Source organism: Lissotriton vulgaris, chromosome 7 (genome assembly GCF_964263255.1).
Source record: "Lissotriton vulgaris chromosome 7, aLisVul1.2, whole genome shotgun sequence".
NCBI lineage: Eukaryota > Metazoa > Chordata > Amphibia > Caudata > Salamandridae > Lissotriton > Lissotriton vulgaris.
The window spans coordinates 1,016,392,634-1,016,410,328 of record NC_141695.1 but is presented as its reverse complement, the minus strand read 5'-3'; the positions used below and the strand labels follow the sequence as shown (position 1 = coordinate 1,016,410,328).

Here is a 17,695-nt window from a genome sequence, read left to right as displayed (position 1 = left end):
ATTTAGGACATCAGCGATGACATCTCTAATTACATCATTGATGACTTCATCAAAACGTCTTTTATATACATTGCTCTATAAACAAGTATACCATTAGAAATATGAAAGTTAATGCAAAATGCCTTGGAATAATATGAAGTGTCTTTACTGATATCATACATACAACTCCCATAGGTAAAACAAGCCTGTGTTATTTACAACATTGACCCTATACAATACATGGGTAGCCGAATTCATGTTGACTATGAATGACAGATGAAAGGGTAACCTATCCTGCACACGGTGTTCAATCTGTATACAACCGTTCAGGGAAAAACAAGTTCCTCCAGATACTTAAGCCTGTTACATAACTAATTCCCTACTATGGGCACTCTTTACCTGTATCAATCCCCTGACAGTCACTGAATCTACATTGAGAAATGAGGTAGATATAAATAGAAAAGTGGGTACTGTTAGCACGGTTTACTTTATGGAGAGCATTTACTCTTTACCACATTATTTGCAGACAGTGAACTTCTTATGAGAAATAAACCACAGAGTATTGACCAGTATCTACTAAGAACAGTGTACACTTGTTGCCTAACCTGTCGAAAGAGAGACTATTCACTTCAAATAACCAAGGTCTGAAAGTGCTAAAGATCATACTACCTACAGCCTTCACACTGAAGGAGCAGGGTTCCCACTCTCTAACAATACTGAGGTGAAAACTTTGCACATACCCATCTTCTGAAGCAAAACATCTTAACTGGTGCATACAGTCTTTTTAATGTTACATAGATATTGTCATGCTGACACAATTCTGTCAAATAACTAAAGGGGGCTTACAATATGCGGCGACTCCTCAGGGCGGAGCAGTCACCCCACTGCCGAGAGCCAGCAGATGCTAGCATGAAAAACAAAATGATAATAAAACAATTGTATTATTTTATTTTTCATTGCTGTCACTGAGCCAAGTCTTGGGTGTGGGGCCATCCTGACAGACAGCAGCAGGAAGGAGGAGTGGTGGGCACTGCAAGTGCGCATGTCAGTTTGGCCGTCTGCCTCAGGATGGCCAAACTGGGATGTGCACTTAGATTTCTCCAAACGAAGCTGTCTTGCACAGCCAAGAGGAGAACAGGCACAGTCTCCTAGTCACTGAGTGAGCGCCAAATTCGCTCAGATCAATCCCGGTGCTTCTCTCATGCTAGGTAATAGTACAATACTTAGTATGTTGTATGTAGAATATTTACCCTGTTGCAAACTGAATTGAATTGAATTGAAAATTCCATTTATATAGCGCATAACCACCCAAAGGCCTCGCAGCGCTAGAGACTGAATTCTGTGTGCGACTGCAGGGAAAGATTAATGCGCTTTTGAGAACAGATGGGTTTTCAGTTCTCTCCTAAATGACATCAGGTTGCTGTTTTTCCTGAGGGACAGGGGTAGGGAGTTCCATGCCTTCGCCGCTGAATAGGTGAAAGAGCGGCCGCCCCATCGAGCTCTCTTGATTTTTACTTTTGTTGCCAAGTGCAGTGAAGCTGAACGTAGGGTTCTAAGCGGTACATACGGCTGTACTAAAGGGTACAGTACTGCCGGGCCAGTTTGATGGAGGGATTTGTGCAGAATGCACATGGCCTTGAATAGTGATCTTGAGGCCACTGGAAGCCAGTGAAGCTCCTTCAGGGCATTTCTCGCTGACTGCCAGCGGGGGATATTAAACAGTAGGCGGGCGGCGCAATTTTGAGTGACCTGAAGTTTTTTTGTCACTGATGCCGGGGCCCCAAGATATAGAGCATTTCCGTAGTCCAGGCGGGAGAGAATCAGGGCCTGGACCATGACCCTCCTCGCCTGGAATGGGAGCAGAGGGAGCACTTTCCGGAGCATTTTCATAAGCCCTATGCATACCGAGGCAGTGATAGTGGCTTGGGACGAGAAGTCTAGCGCTCTGTCCAACCAGACTCCCAGACTCTTTATCTGCTCTTTAGGAGGGGGGGGAGTACCGAGACACAGAGGCCAATCATCCAGGAAGGAGGTAGGGGAGGAATTGCCAAGCACCATGATCTCGGTCTTCTCCCCATTGAGCTTGAGGTAGGAAAGTTGCATCCACCCAGCTACAGCCTCCAGACATGGACCCAAGGAGTTCGACGAACCCCCCTCGTGGTCCAAAGAGACCACGAGTTGGGTGTCGTCAGCGTAGGTGACAATCCGCACACCAAAGGGGAGAACGATCTTCTCCAGAGGCTGCATATAAACATTAAACAGCGTGGGGCTCAGGGAGGAGCCCTGAGGAACCCCACAACTGAGAAGATGTTTTGATGATGTCACCTCGCCCTCAAATACCTGGAAGAAGCGTTCCTCCAAAAAGGAGGTCAGCCACAACAGGGCCGCACCCGACACTCCCAAGCCACTCAGGCGATGTAATAATGTGGCATGGTTCACAGTGTCGAATGCGGCACTGAGGTCCAAGAGTATGATGGCTGTTTTACCACCTTGGTCCATTATGGCTCTCGCTGCCTCCGTGACCGCTAAAAGAGCGGTCTCAGTGCCATGTTGTGGGCGAAACCCTGTTTGGGAGACCTGAAGCAATTTGTTGGATTCCAAATATTCCCCTAAGGCTTTGTTGATATGCCTCTCCAGCAACTTACTCATCCATGGAAGCAGCGAGATAGGGCGAAAATTGGATAGATTGTTAGGGTCCAAATTCGGTTTTTTTAACAAGGCCCTTACCATTGCACACTTCCAGGCGGCTGGTACAGAGTTGGAGGTAATGGAGGTATTAAGAGCCAAACTTTTTCTACAGAGCATAAAACATGTGTGGAACATAATGGACATATGTTAACAGTCACCTGCAAACAAGGTTACTCTTCAATGCAAACATTCATAATGGCTTCAATACCTCAGCACACCTATGATGTATTAGTAGAACATGCGTTCTGTAAACATTTATACCCATTAGCTGGACACTGCCTGTACACACATAGGTAGAAAAGTAATTTGGTAGTTGTTCGCCACTATGCAACCTTTAAAACAAACTAGCACACTCATTGGGTGATGTCATCAATCATGTAATTTGAGATGTAATAGAGCATTTCATGAGTGATGTCAAATATGAGGTCATAAGCAGTGCACGGCGGGGCGTAAGGTATAGCTAGTGCTGCTAACTGTAACTAGTGAATTTGTTTTTATTTTCCACAAAACTAATTTTAGTTTAGACAAATCCACCTAACTTTAACCTTTGCTTTTTTCAGTGATATATATACACACACACATATACAATATATATATATATATATTCACTGAAAAAACCATAGGTTATAGACCATATATAGTTAGGAATTCGCATTTACAAAACCTTATTTTACTCACACAAAACCATTGAAATTCCATATATAGTTAGTTGCACTAACTATATATCGCGCACCCGCAATCCACTGCTGATGATGTCACATATTACATCATTCATGACATGGTCAGTGACATCACTGATGACATCACTGATGACATCTCAAATGACATCACTGATGACATCACTGATGACAACATCCAGTGACTGTATGTTTCTGTAAAGTTAAAATATGTCCTACATATTGAAGAATGAGTGGATGTATAAGTGTCTGGATGAAGGATTTAGTAGGTGCATGACTGACTGTATGAGTGAGTGATTAAATGTGTCTCACTGAGTGCATGGGTTAGTGACTAAACTGTCTTAATTTGTGCATCATTATGTCTGTTGTTCTGTAAACTGTTGCATGTGTTGATAAGTAGCTATATGAGTAACTATATGGGTTATTGATTGGTTGCCCAAGTATTTGTATGGGAGACTGAGTGTGTGTGTGGGTGGCTGGGAGGTGTATGACTCTGTGCATAGATGTGTGAGCAGTTGATTCACTAGATGTATGGTTTCAAAAGTGCATGTGGAAACAGCTGTATGGGCGGTTGACTGTGTGCATGAGTGTATTGGTGAGTGAATGGATATCTCAGTGCTACATGTCAAAGTAAGTACATATGTAAAACACAGTACATGTGAGAGTTGACATATATAAATAACTGTGCATAAGAGCCAGTGAATGTGTGAGTGGCTGTATGGATCATTGTGAACTTGTATCAGGGATTGTATAAGAGAGTAAATATGTGTTAGTATATGTTTGAATAAGTAAAGTTTGTATAACTGTATAGTTGAGGAAATGGAGGTGTGATTGATTCTTTGCATGACTGACTAGGTGTGTGAGTAACTCCATGGATGAGTGACAGTCTGTGAGTGTCTGTTTACACTGATTGTATCTAAGGTTATATTAGAGTCTGAAGAGGTTCATCGTATTATCACATGAATTATATCATCAGTGATGTGATCAGTAATGCCAAATGAGATGTCATCAGTGATGTCATCAGTGATGTCATTTGAGATGTCATCAGTGATGTCATTTGAGATGTCATCAGTGATGTCATCAGTGATGTCACTGACCATGTCATGAATGATGTAATATGTGACATCATCAGCAGTGGATTGCGGGTGCGCGATATATAGTTAGTGCAACTAACTATATATGGAATTTCAATGGTTTTGTGTGAGTAAAATAAGGTTTTGTAAATGCGAATTCCTAACTATATATGGTCTATAACCTATGGTTTTTTCAGTGAATTTTCAAGGTTTTGTAAATGCTAATTCCTAACTATATATGGTCTATAACCTATGGTTTTTTCAGTGAATATATATATACATACATATATAAACATATATCATCTGTATATCTATATAAATACAAACATAAATGCATGCATACATATACTTATATGCATACAGATGCATGTTATTTACATGAAAGTTGAAAAAACACTAATAAAAGCAAAGCTAAAAAGCCACCTCATTACAAACAGAATGGCTTTAACTTAAACGAGGGCGAGATCTATTGCATTTTCAATGCTTGTTTACTTTGGTTCCATCAAGAAGGCATTCAGATGTGTCACACATTTGCCATAAATTCTGAATGTTAGCACTCTAGTTGCACATTAGATCACTGTAGTAAAGCTACTGCTCACCAGGGACGTCTGCTGCTGGTATTCAAAGTGCATGTTTCAGTCTGCATGTCAGAATTTTTTTAATGAAATAGAAGAGGATTTGAGAAGTCACTCAAAATGATCCCTAATTTTTCTTTCTGAAGCACTAATCATACTTTCTATGGCAAAATTAACCCCCTCATGTTGTTCCTTTTTAAATTGAGTGTTTTCAGACTTACCACTTCATTCCAATCAAGATGGCTTCTGGTGTGCCATACTTTTGTCATAAGTAAGACTGTTAGCGCTCTAGTTGTTCTTTAGAACACTCTGGGACATTCTGTCATTGGGCTATACTTGGGGTACATCTGGGTGATATTTGGGCTACATTTAGGCTCTTTTGTCTCTGGTGGCCATCTTGGGAGACTGTATGTCAGAATTTTTTAATGAAATTGAAGAGGGTTTGAGAAGTCACTCAAAATGTGCCCTAATTTTTCTTTCTGCAGCACTAATCATAATTCATATGGCAAAATATACCCCCTCATTTTGTTCCTTTTTAAATTAAATGTTTTAAGAGTTACCACTTTATTCCAATCAAGATGGCTTCACGTGTGCCATACCTTTGTAATAAGTAGGACTGTTAGCGCTCTAGTTGTTCTTTAGAACACTCTGGGACATTCTGTCATTGGGCTATACTTGGGCTACATCTGGGTGACATTTGGGCTACATTTGGGCTCTTTTGTCTCTGGTGGCCATTTTGGGAGACTGCATGTCAGAATTTTTTAATGAAATAGAAGAGGATTTGAAAAGTCACTCAAAATGTGCCCTAATTTTTCTTTCTGCAGCACTAATAATACCTTCTATTGCATAATATACCCCCTAATTTTGTTCCTTTTTAAATTAAATGTTTTAAGAGTTACCACTTTATTCCCATCACGAAGGCTCCAGGTGTGCTATACCTTTGTAATAAGTAGGACTGTTAGCGCTCTAGTTGTTCTTTAGAACACTCTGGGACATTCTGTCATTGGGCTATACTTGGGCTACATCTGGGTGATATTTGGGCTACATTTGGGCTCTTTTGTGTCTGGTGGCCATTTTGGGAGACTGCATGTCAGAATGTTTTAATGAAATAGAAAAGGATTTGAGAAGTCACTCAAAATGTGCCCTAATTTTTCATTCTGCAGCACTAATCATACTTTCTATGGCAAAATATACCCCCTCATGTTGTTTCTTTTTAAATTAAATGTTTTAAGAGTTACCACTTTATTCCAATCAAGAAGGCTTCAGGTGTGCCATACCTTTGTAATAAGTAGGACTGTTAGCGCTCTAGTTGTTCTTTAGAACACTCTAGGAGGCTGCAGTAGAACACAAAGGAATCAACTGACAGTCTCTGTCCTTGTTGGATGTACATGTTTTACTGAGAATGTCAGACTTCATTTTCACATGACTGAGAAAGATAATGTGAATTTACAGAAAATATGCTTTCAGTTTAGCTTATAGATCCCCTTCCAAACCACTGTGGGAAAATCATGAGATATTAGTTTTCTTTCAAACAATATTCATGATATCACAGCAGAAGGTTTTTTCACATGGTAAAATCACCTTAGAACCCACCACAATTCCTAAAACGAGTATGGTACCATCAACAAATGATTTATAATGTAACTAAAGTCCTAAAACCCTCTATTAACTACAATGCTTTTTAATGAGGTGCTATCATGTATATTGGTCCCAAGATGGCTGCCAACACTTCTTGGATGAAGTGCTGACAGCCAATCAGATCAGATGTGTGGTTAGGCTCCGCCCAGATATATATCTTTTTTTGAACCTAAATTACTCAAAATCCACTGGAGCACATATATTGAGACCTAGCAAAGGCACATCGGGCTAACAGTCCCTACAATTTTGCCAAGTTTCGTGCAAATCCATTCAGCCGTTCGAGCTAAAAGTGAGGCCAACCGCCCTATGGAAATTAACATGGGAAAAACGTGTTTTGGGACCCCCCTTTTTTCTCGGCCCCCCCTTGATGAAACCCCCCCCAAATTGTCAGGGGCTGCTCAGAAACAAAATGTTCCATTTTCCTGAAAATTTCAGCCAATTCCGTCCACAAACGCCAAAGTTATTAGACATAGAATTTTCAAAAATCCCATAGAGAAAAAATCCTAACTATATATACCTACTGGCGACCGCCAGTAGGTAATATATATATATATATATATATATATATATATATATATATATATATATATATATATATTTTACTGCTTCCTTGTGCCTCCAAGTCGCGCACTCAAACACGGGTGCTTGTATGCGGGGGGCGTCACCCCGCTTTTATCAAAGCTTTCCTCTCCCTCACCTTTGAAGAAGACACAGCACTCGCGGGTGGAGGGTTCAGATTCTTTATTGCAACCCTCATAGAACCAGTCGCGTTTCGGCTACTGCCTTTGTCGATGGTACACTGGCGCGCCATTTTTTTGTTTTTTAAATACTCATCACGTGCATGTCTTAGAGGTAAACAAAGGACTATTACATAGTTGCCATCTTGTAATGGTTTTTTAACAATGTATATCGCGCCCTGAATGGGCCATTGTCGTTCATCTACGTACATATCTGAATCAAAGACAAATTATCGTGCAATTATATTGCCCTGGATGGGCTATAACTTACAATCATTTCAAGTCATCATACATTATCAAGTTAAGAGGCAACTATTGCCTGACATTTCGCCCTGAATGGGCTACCCTGTCCTGATCACCTCCCTTCGACAACTTATACTTCATATAAACCCACTGTGCAAAATCATAATACCTATAACAAACCAAATTATAAAATTCATTAAAACACGAGGTCTATTTGTCAATTTCATAACTAACTCTTAGGATCTGTTCTTTCACAACTTTCTCTCATCTTGAAGCAGTGAGCCCCCTACCCCAGATGTACTGTCATCTCTTCATGGCTATTCAGGCCCCCCCGGTACCTTTGTTCCGACATCTATTATGTGTCTAGATTCCAGCCTTCTTAGTTTTAGTAATCTATCACCTCCTCTAGGGCTCGCTTGTACATGATCCAACCCGAAGTAGGATATTAGGTCACTGTTGCTCTTATGATATTGCTTAAAGTGCCTGGCTACATGGTAGGAGGGATCACAATTTGTGATTGCCCTGAGATGCTCTAAGATACGCATTTTCATGGGGTTTACAGTGCTGCCAATATATCGTAGTCCGCATGGACACATAAGACAGTATACTGTAAAGGGGGTCGAGCAGGTCAGGAATACCTTGATTTTCCTCATTTGTACCCTGACTTCATAAGATAGTACTTTTTTGCTATGCTTACATGCCTTGCACCGGCCACATGGGTAGAATCCTGGTTTATGTTCCCCAAAAGGTCGGTCTACTGGGCGAGCTAAATAGCTTTTAGTCAGAGTGTTACATAGTGCTCTAGCCCTTCTATATGTTATCATTGGCTGGTTGGGAATATCCATCCCAATGACTGGATCTGTAGTTAAAAGTTTCCAGTTTTTTCTCAATGTTTGCCTTAGCCCACCAGCCCCTTCGGAAAAGGTGGTAATAAATCTGAACTTCCCTTCTTTTTCGGTATCTTTTTCTTTCTCTCTTAACATCTCTGTTCGTGACATGTTCTTGACTTTCTTCTGGGCTTCATCTAGACACTTGGAACCGTAGCCATGGACCTTAAATCTTTCTACGCTTGCTCTCGCATTTCTGATATAATCTTCCTCCGATGTACAATTTCTTTTTATACGGAGTAGTTCTCTGTAGGGAATGCTATAGATTAACTTCGGTGGGTGGCTGCTGCTGGAATGTAGTATTGAATTCCCTGCCGTGGGTTTTCTGAATAGCTGTATATGTATTCTCGCTTGTTCTATTCTAATCTCAAGATCAAGGAAGTTTACTTTGTTGTCACTCAGTTCCGCCGTGAAATGTAAATTATGTTTGTTGGTATTCAATTTATCAATGTATTCATCAGCCTTACTCTTAGGTCCCCGCCAAAGAATCAACAAGTCATCTATATAACGGTACCAAACTAATATATGTTGGGTCCATTCTGCATATATTTCATTCCATGCCACATTATATATATATATATATATATATATATATATATATATATATATATATATATATATATTCACAGAAATAACAACGCTCTAAGGTTTTGCACGAACGTTATAGCTAGGAAATAGAATAAAAAAACCTTAGAAATTCACTGAAAAAAACTAAAGCTACAGGGGTATAGTTAGGCTCAGATTTCACTTGTACAAAACCATTGAAATTCATCAGTTATAGTTATCTGACCTAACTATAACTTACACCCCCACAATGCACTGCTTATGATGTCACATATAACATCAGCAATGACATGGTCAGTGACATTACTCATGATATCACTGTTGACATCCATCAAGTGAGTGTTCGTGTTATCTAAGAGTTTATGAGTGTTAAACATATATACTAACCTACTACAAAAGTTAGATTAGTACACTAGTTGTACTACTGAGTGGTACTATTTCTAACATATGTGATCTGAGTAGCTGTGTGACTATCAGTATGTATGCATGCATGAGTGGTTGTATGGGTGAGAGAGTGGGTTTCTGACAGGTTCTGTGGGTGTGTGAGTGGTTGTATTGGTGTGTGAGTGGGTGTATACGTGGTTACATGGGTGTATGAATGGTTGTTTGGGTGTAGGAGAGGTTTTTTGGGTGTGTGAGTGGCTGTATGTGTGTGTGTGTGGGTGAGTGACTGTAACAGTGTGTGAGTGGATGAGTGTCGGTATGGGTGTATTAATGGGTGTGTGAGTAGCTGTGTGGGTGAGTGGCTGTGTGAGGGGCTGTATTTGTGTGAGTGGTAGTATTTGTGTGAGTGGCTGTATGGGTGAGGGAGTGGCTGTATGGGTGAGGGAGTGGCTGTATGGGTGAAGGAGTGGCTGTATGGGTGAAGGAGTGGCTTAATGGGTGAAGGAGTGGCTTAATGGGCGATGGAGTTGCTTAATGGGCGAGGGAATGGCTGTATGGGTGAGTGTCTGTATGGGTGGGTGTGTGAGTGACTATGGGCGAGTGAGTGGGTGGGTGTGTGAGTGACTGTATGGGTGAGTGAGTGGGTGTCTGAATGGCTGTATGAGTGAGGGACTGGATGTGTACGTTGGTGTATGGGTGAGTAGCTGTTTGAGTGGGTGTTTTGCTAAGTGAGTTTGTGTGTGAGTGGCTTCATCGGAGAGTGGGTGGCTGTGTGAATGGCTGTATGGGTGAGTAGAGGATATGGCAGTGGTTGTATGGATGTGTGAGCGGGTATGTAAGTGGTTGTGCGTGCATTGCAAGGGCGTAAGTTATTGTTAGCTCAGGTAACTAGAACTGCTGAATTGCAAGGATTTTGTATGAGTGAAATCTGAGCCTAACTATAACGCCCCTGTAACGTATGTTTTTTGAGAGAATTTCTAAGTTTTTTAAATTTTATTTCCTAACTATAACGTCCCTATAATCTTAGTTTTTTCAGTGAATTTCTAAGTTTTGTTTTACCTTAAGTAAGAAGCCCACCGTAATTCACAGTGGGGGAGGGGTGGTTTGAACACAGGGCCTGGCCTGGCAATGTGCCACCCCCACCTAAGCTTGCTGCTCCAGCCTCCTCCTACTTTCCATCCATTGTCCAAGTCCAAGATCCTGCTCCCTCATTACAGCCATGTGTAGCCTTTGTTCTGCCACTGCCCATCCCATCAACCCTAAACAGTTACCTTGCTGCCCATCCACCTCCTCCCTGTCCTCTGTTGTCTGGGTCCATGCACCAGCCCCCTTCCTCCTGCCCTGCATAGTCTGATGTGCAGCAACTGCCCTTCATTTAGCTTGATATCCCTGCCCACTCCTCCTACCCTCCGTTCCCCAATTCTATATCCCATCATTGACCTCCTACTTAGCCTCTGTGCTGAACTTGCTACCCCTACTCTCCTTCTCTCTGATATCTGTGTGTATGTCCCTGCTTTCTCCTTTCTGCGCACTATATTCCATTGACCTGCCACCCTCCTGTCTACTCTGAGGATTCTGTTGAGCTGCCACTGCCCCTCCCACCTGCCTAGCATGTTCAGATGGTTGCTGCCTGTCCCTGCCACCTGCAACCTTCCTGTTGTCCAAGTTCCATGCCCCCTTTCCCATTCCTCCGAAACTCCATGGTCCATTTTGCTGCCACTCCCTTTTGCCCTCCATGCTCTGTTGTGCTGCAACTGCTCCTCTTGTCTGCCCCAAGTGGTCTGTTGTGAAGCCCCTTTCCCTGCCCTCTTTTGTCTGTGTGCAGCCCCTAACCCTCCCTTCTGTCCTCCATGGTCCTTTGTGCATGTTCCTACTCCCTCCCTCTTCCCCACTATGGGCGTTGCCACTAACCCTCCCGCTTGCCATGCATGGTCTTTTGTGCTGCCACAGCCCTTCCCACCTGCCCTGTGTGGTCAGATCAGATTGTTGCCCCAGACCCCCTCCCACATTTCCTCCATTGTCTGTGTGTATGCAATTAAAGACTCACTGTTGCTCTCTATGGTGTGTTGTGCTTCCAGTGCCTAACCAGTCTGCCCCCCATGGTCAGCTTGCTGCCCCTGCCCTGACCCTTAACCCCCTGCCCTCCATTTTCCATGTGCAGACCCTATCCCCTCCCTCCTGCTGTGTCTGGTCCCCTGTTGTGCCACTGCCCCCTCACTCCTGCCCTTCATGGTCTGTTATGCTGCAACTGTGCTTCCTGTCTGTTCGGTATCGTCAGCTTGCTGCCCTTGCCTCTTTTTCACTGCTTCTGTTGTCCATGTGCATGGCCCTGTCCCCTCCCTATTGCTTTCTGTTGGCTGTTGTGCTGTACTGCCATCCCGCTTGCCCTATCTGATGTATTGTGCTGCTGCAACCCCTGACACCTGCCCCGTAAGGTCAATTTGGTGCCCCTGCCCATTTACCTCCAGCCCTCTCTTATCAAAGTCCATGTCCATACTCCATTCCTCCTGCCCTACCTTGATCCAATGTACTTTACTTGCCAACATTTTGAACTTGTTAAGCTGGAGATTTTGGAAAAAAACAGAGGAAATTGATTTTCCCCACTGACTTACATTGAAAAAGAGAAGATGTTAAGCAAGAGACAGATAAAATAAAGCCCTGAATAAGGTCTGTTTGCTTGTATGGTTGCACTGCCACTGCCTTTCTTCCTTCTGCCCTCAATGGTTTTTATATTGCCACAACCTCTCTTGCCTGTACTGGCTGGATGTGTAGTTGCCCCTGCCACCCTTTCCCCTGACCTCCATATTCCGTTGTGCTGCCACTGCCCCTCTCGGCTGCACAGAGTTGCCAACATGTTGCCTCTGCACCCTCCTCCATGAGAGTATCTTATTCCCATACAAATTATGGTTGGTGCTCTAAACAAATAAAATGAGGAATTATTTTCTGAGTTCTCAAATAGTGACAAACACTTTTAAATAATTTGCTATCTTTATATATTTTGTATCAAGTTCATCACTTAATTTTATGTTGCACTTAAGGGAGAGGATGTGGGGTTAGGGCCAGAGCTGCAGACTTTGAAACTGGGGAACCAGGTTTTAGTTTTGACGTCAGCTCGACATCTTGTCAATTCTGGGCAAATCACTTAATCTCCCCATGCCTAAAACCAAAATGAGTGTGTCCTTATGAAATGTAACTAATGCTCACGTAAAGCACTCCTATATCTTCGGGTCAAGTCTGGGCTATATAAAAAGGCAAAAAAACGAAATTAAGTGTTTTGCACAACTCTGTCATTGGCCTCCACTTGGGCTACATTTGTGGGATATTTGTGCTATATTTGGGCTCTTTTTTCTCTGGTGGTCATCTTGGAAGACTTCTTGGTTATGAAGCTCCCTAATTTCTTCATTTACTGCAGTATCCCCAGTAATTATTCCATATTTGTAAAGCGTGTCTTATCACCCCTAAGGGTATCCTGCCGCTGGGGGTGGTCGGGGAGAATTAGTGAGCTACTGATCAGAGCCACATGATGCTGAGCTGAGCTGGTGCCGAGGATCGAACCTTGAGCACGGCACTCCAGAGTCAGCCGCTCTGGCCGCTGCAACCATACCTCTCCCGGTAGAAAATGCGTTCAGTTTTCTCCTTCAATACCATCAAGATGGCGTTCAGATGTGCCACACTTTTGACATAAATTCAGAATTTTAGCAGTCTAGTTGATCATTAGAACACTGTGGTAAAGTTAATGATCACCAGGGAGTCATCTGGTCATCTGATGTTGGTGTTGAAAGTAGATGTTTCAGTCTGTATGTCAGAATCTTTTAATGAAATAGAAGAGGAAGATATTTGAGAACTCAATTACAATGTGTCCTAATTTTTCTTTCTACAGCACTAACCTTAATTCCTATGACAAAATGAAGACTCCTATTTTTGTTCTTTCTAACATAAACGTTTAAAATGTTAGCAGTTTGATTCAAATTTGGTGTTTTTCTGTCCAGCGGTTCAGGCTGCAGGCGTGTCTAAAAACTCTATGGGAATTAACATGGGAAAGGCACTTTATTTGACCCCCCTTTTTCTTTATTTTATATATCGCTGGCTACACCCAGAGGTAACAGAGCGCTTTACATGAGTAGGTAGAATTGCTTCAAAACATAGTTACATAATAACAACAGTTTCAGGTACGTAATTACTGGGGATACATGAGTAACAATGGTATGGATTTGGTGTGGGGAAGAAAAAGCAGGCGGGGAGAGAGATTTGGGGGGAGGGAAGGAAGGAATAGAAGAGGAAGAATAAAGAGTGAGGGAGGGGGAAGGGAACACAACAGGGCAACGAGAAAAGAAACAGTGCATGACGATAAGGAGGGTAGGTGCCGGCCAAGGGGGCAACCAGAGCCAAACTCCTCAATAGTTGCGTAGGGCAACTCCACCGGCCATCGGCCAAAGGTTGCTCAGTCGCCGAGGTACATCAGAGGGTTAAAGTATCAGCCTCGGGAAGTCATCAAAAAGGTTTCAAAGAGAGCGCCTCTCGCGGTGCTTAGTTACCAGCGATAATGGGAATAATCACAAACCTCCGCTATGTGTGAATCCCTCAACACTGTGGACTCTCTCAGCGGGGTATCTGAGACTCAAGGACATAAATGCAGGATCTCTCCCCAACAAGGGGAGAAGTAGTGCTTCGGCAAGGGGCACCTAAGAGGAGGCCAATAAAGGCCATTTTCCGCTAGGTGTGAATCCCTTAACACAGTGGACTCTCTCAGAGGGGAATCTGAGGCTCAAGGGCAAAAATGCTAGATCCCTCCCCAACAAGGGTGCTTTGGCAGCCCCTTTTTTCTTGCACCTGCTTGATGGATCACCCCGAAACTTTACATGTACAACTATAGGGACACTTTTTTGGGAAAATGTTGTGAAAATTCATCAAACAGCGCCAAGAATATAGGCAAGTCAAAAACGCTTTTCCTATGGAAACATGGTCCTAACTATAACTACCTACTGACGACTTCCAGCAGTAGGAAATGGGTATGTATGTATATATATATATATATATATATATATATATATATATATATATATATATATATATATATATATATATATATATATATATATATATATATATATATATTGATATATTCAGTGAAAAAAACGTAGGTTTCAGGAACTTTTCAGTTAGAAATTAGCATTTAAAACACCTTAGAAATTCACTGAAAAAACGAATATGCTACTTACCAGTATGCATCTGTTCTTGGCATGTAGGGTTGCTGACATTCATATCTGTGCATAGATCGCCGCCTAGTGTTGGGTCCGGATGATTGCACATTGTTGTCCTGGAAGAGTCTTCGAAGTATCACGAGATAGGTGGCTCCTCCCCTGGACTACAGTGCGCATGGACATCCTCTCCATCCTCAGATTGGTTTTCGCCATTGTGGCAGAGATGGAGTGTAATACAGTGAGTGATGTCCATGCTAGATAGTAATTCTGAATGCTACAGCTGCTACAGGCGCCGGGGAGGAGGGTGGGCTATATGAATGTCAGCAGCCCTACATGCCAAGAACAGGTGCATACTGGTAAGTAGCATATTCGGTTCGAGGCATGGGGGCTGCTGAATTCATATCTGTGCATAGATTACATAGCAGACCCTCCTGTTAGCGGCGGCAGCCTGTGCCAGCTGCAGCTGTCTGAAAAAGAATTTTGAGAACAGCCTGTCCTACAGCTGCCTGCTGTTTAGAATGGAAATCTACCCAGTAGTGTTTCGTAAATGTATGTGCGGTGGACCAAGTGGCTGCCTTACATATCTCTTCTAAAGGAATATTCCCCAGAAAATCCATGGACGCTCCTAACTTACGTGTGGAGTGTGCTCGTGGTGGAATGGTAAGTGTGCGTTTAGCCTTAGCATAGCAAATCTGTATATATTTAACGATCCACCGGGCAATCCCTGCTTTGGAAATGGGGTTGCCTCTGTGTTGTGGAGAAAAGGCAACAAAAAGCTGTTTTGTTTTTCTGAAATCCTTTGTTCTGTCTATATAGTACATTAGAGCCCTTTTGACATCTAACGTGTGTAGGGATCTCTCCGTGACATTTTCCGGATTAGGAAAGAAAACTGGCAGTTCTATGGTCTGGTTCATGTAGAACTGCAAAATCACCTTAGGCATAAATGTAGGGTTGGTGCGCAATACCACCCTATTTGCGTGGACCTGGATGAATGGCTCTTGAATGGTTAGTGCCTGGAGTTCACTAACTCTCCTCAGTGAGGTAATGGCCACTAGGAAAGCAACTTTCCAGGTTAGAAATTGAATCTCACAAGAGTGTAGAGGTTCAAAAGGTGGTCCCATCAATCTGGTGAGGACCACATTCAGGTTCCAGACTGGTGACGGTGGGTGTCTGGGAGGGATCACTCTTTTAAGTCCTTCCAGAAAAGCTTTAATGGCGGGCACTCTGAATAATGAGAGGTGCTGTCTGTTCTGAAGATAGGCTGCTACGGCGCATAAATGTATACGAATGGAACTGTACGCTAGATTACATCTGTATAAGTGCAACAAATAACAGATAATGTTTTGAATAGATGCATCCAGCGGGTTAATGTCATTGTTGGTACAATATATGACAAACCTTTTCCATTTAGCCGCATAGCACGCTCTGGTTGTGGGCCGTCTTGACTCCTTGATGATATTCATCCATTCTGGTGGCAAGTTTAGGTAGCCAAATTCTAGGACTTCAGGAGCCAGATCGCCAGGTTGAGCTGTTGCGGATCTGGATGCTGAATGTCTCCATGGCTCTGCGTCAAAAGCCTGGGTGTGAGGCGTAGTCTTTGATGCGGTACCACGGATAGTTCCAGAAACGTGGTGTACCATGGTTGGCGTGCCCACATTGGAGCAACCAGGATGAGGGTCATCGAGTGTTGCCGTAGTTTGCGTGCCACCAGCGGTATCAAAGGTGCTGGGGGAATAGCGTACGCAAATTTGCCTGACCAGTTCATCCATATCGCATTGCCCTGCGACTGTGGGTGTGGGAACCTGCTTGCGAAGCTTTGGCATTTTGCGTTTTCCCTTTTGGCGAACAGGTCTATATGTGGATGACCCCACTGCTGGAAGTACGGTTGGAGTACTAATGGATGTATCTCCCACTCGTGCATCTGGTGGCTGTGTCAGCTGAGCAGATCCGGTACAAAAGGGGGTGGTGATGGACGGAACATCTGAATCAATCAAACACACCCAGTCAAAAGATCTGGGTTTAATCTATCACCGTTCTTTAGCCCACTCTGCCACCCCAGTTCAGACATGGCTATATGCAAATCAGTCTGACCCTGTGCCTCATGGGAACAGTCCAGCCCGAACTGCCAAGCCATGTCTTCCCTGGACCGGAAACTTTTGGCCGCCATAAGTGTGGCAGGGTATGCTCAGACGTGAGTCCCTTGCTCACTTTGCCACTGGATTCAAGCAAGCCGGCTGAAGACGGCTGGAATGGCAGAAACCGGGGTAGGTCGGGTACTTTTGTGGGATGGGTCAGAGTTGTGTTGTTGGCTGGGTCGGGTTGTTTTAAGTGGGGCTGGGTCAGGGGTTGTTTTGTGGGCTGAAGGGTTCAGAGGTGGTTTTCTTGGCTCAGGGTGGGTCGGGAATGTTTTGTGGGCTGGGGTAGGTCAGGAGTAGTTTTGTGAGCTGGGGGTGGTTCGGGGGCAGTCTAGCTTCTGACAGATGGAAGCCAGTTAGAGATCTACTGGAGGGTGGGGGTTGGGGTACTTTTGTGGGCGGGGGTGGGTCAGGGTTGTTTTGTGGGCTGGGGGTGGGTCCGGGTACTTTTGTGGGCTGGGGGGTTGTTTTGTGGGCTGGGGGGTGGATCAGGGTTATTTTAAGTGGGGTTGGAGGGTCTGTCGGTGGTAGTTTTGTAGGCTGGGGGTGAGTCGGGGTAGTTTGGTGGGCTTAGGCGTTGGTTGGGGGTAGTTTTGTGGGCCCGTGGGTCGGGTAATTTTCTGGGTTGGGTGTGGTCAGGGGTAGTTTTGTGGGCTGGTGGTGAGTCGGGGTAGTCTTCAGGGCTGGTGGGTTGGAGGTAGTTTTCAGGGCGGGGGGATTGGGGCTAGTTTTTAGGGCTGGGGGTTTGGGGCGAGTTTTCAGGGCTGGGGGGGCTCAGGGGGAGTTTTCGGGGCTTGGGGGGGCTCAGGGGGAGTTTTCAGGGCTGGGTGGTCAGCGTAGTTTTCAGGGCTGGGGGGTCGGAGTAGATTTTAGGGCTGGGGAGTGTTGGGATAGTTTTTTTAAATTAGGGGTTA

The 17,695-nt window shown here is 43.7% G+C and overlaps 1 protein-coding gene across 1 annotated transcript in view; it reads right to left on the bottom strand.

Moving 5' to 3' along the window:
* RANBP17 (RAN binding protein 17) overlaps positions 1 to 17,695 on the bottom strand; it is a 1,388,837-nt gene that overhangs the window by 908,686 nt on the left and 462,456 nt on the right. The window lies entirely within an intron of this gene.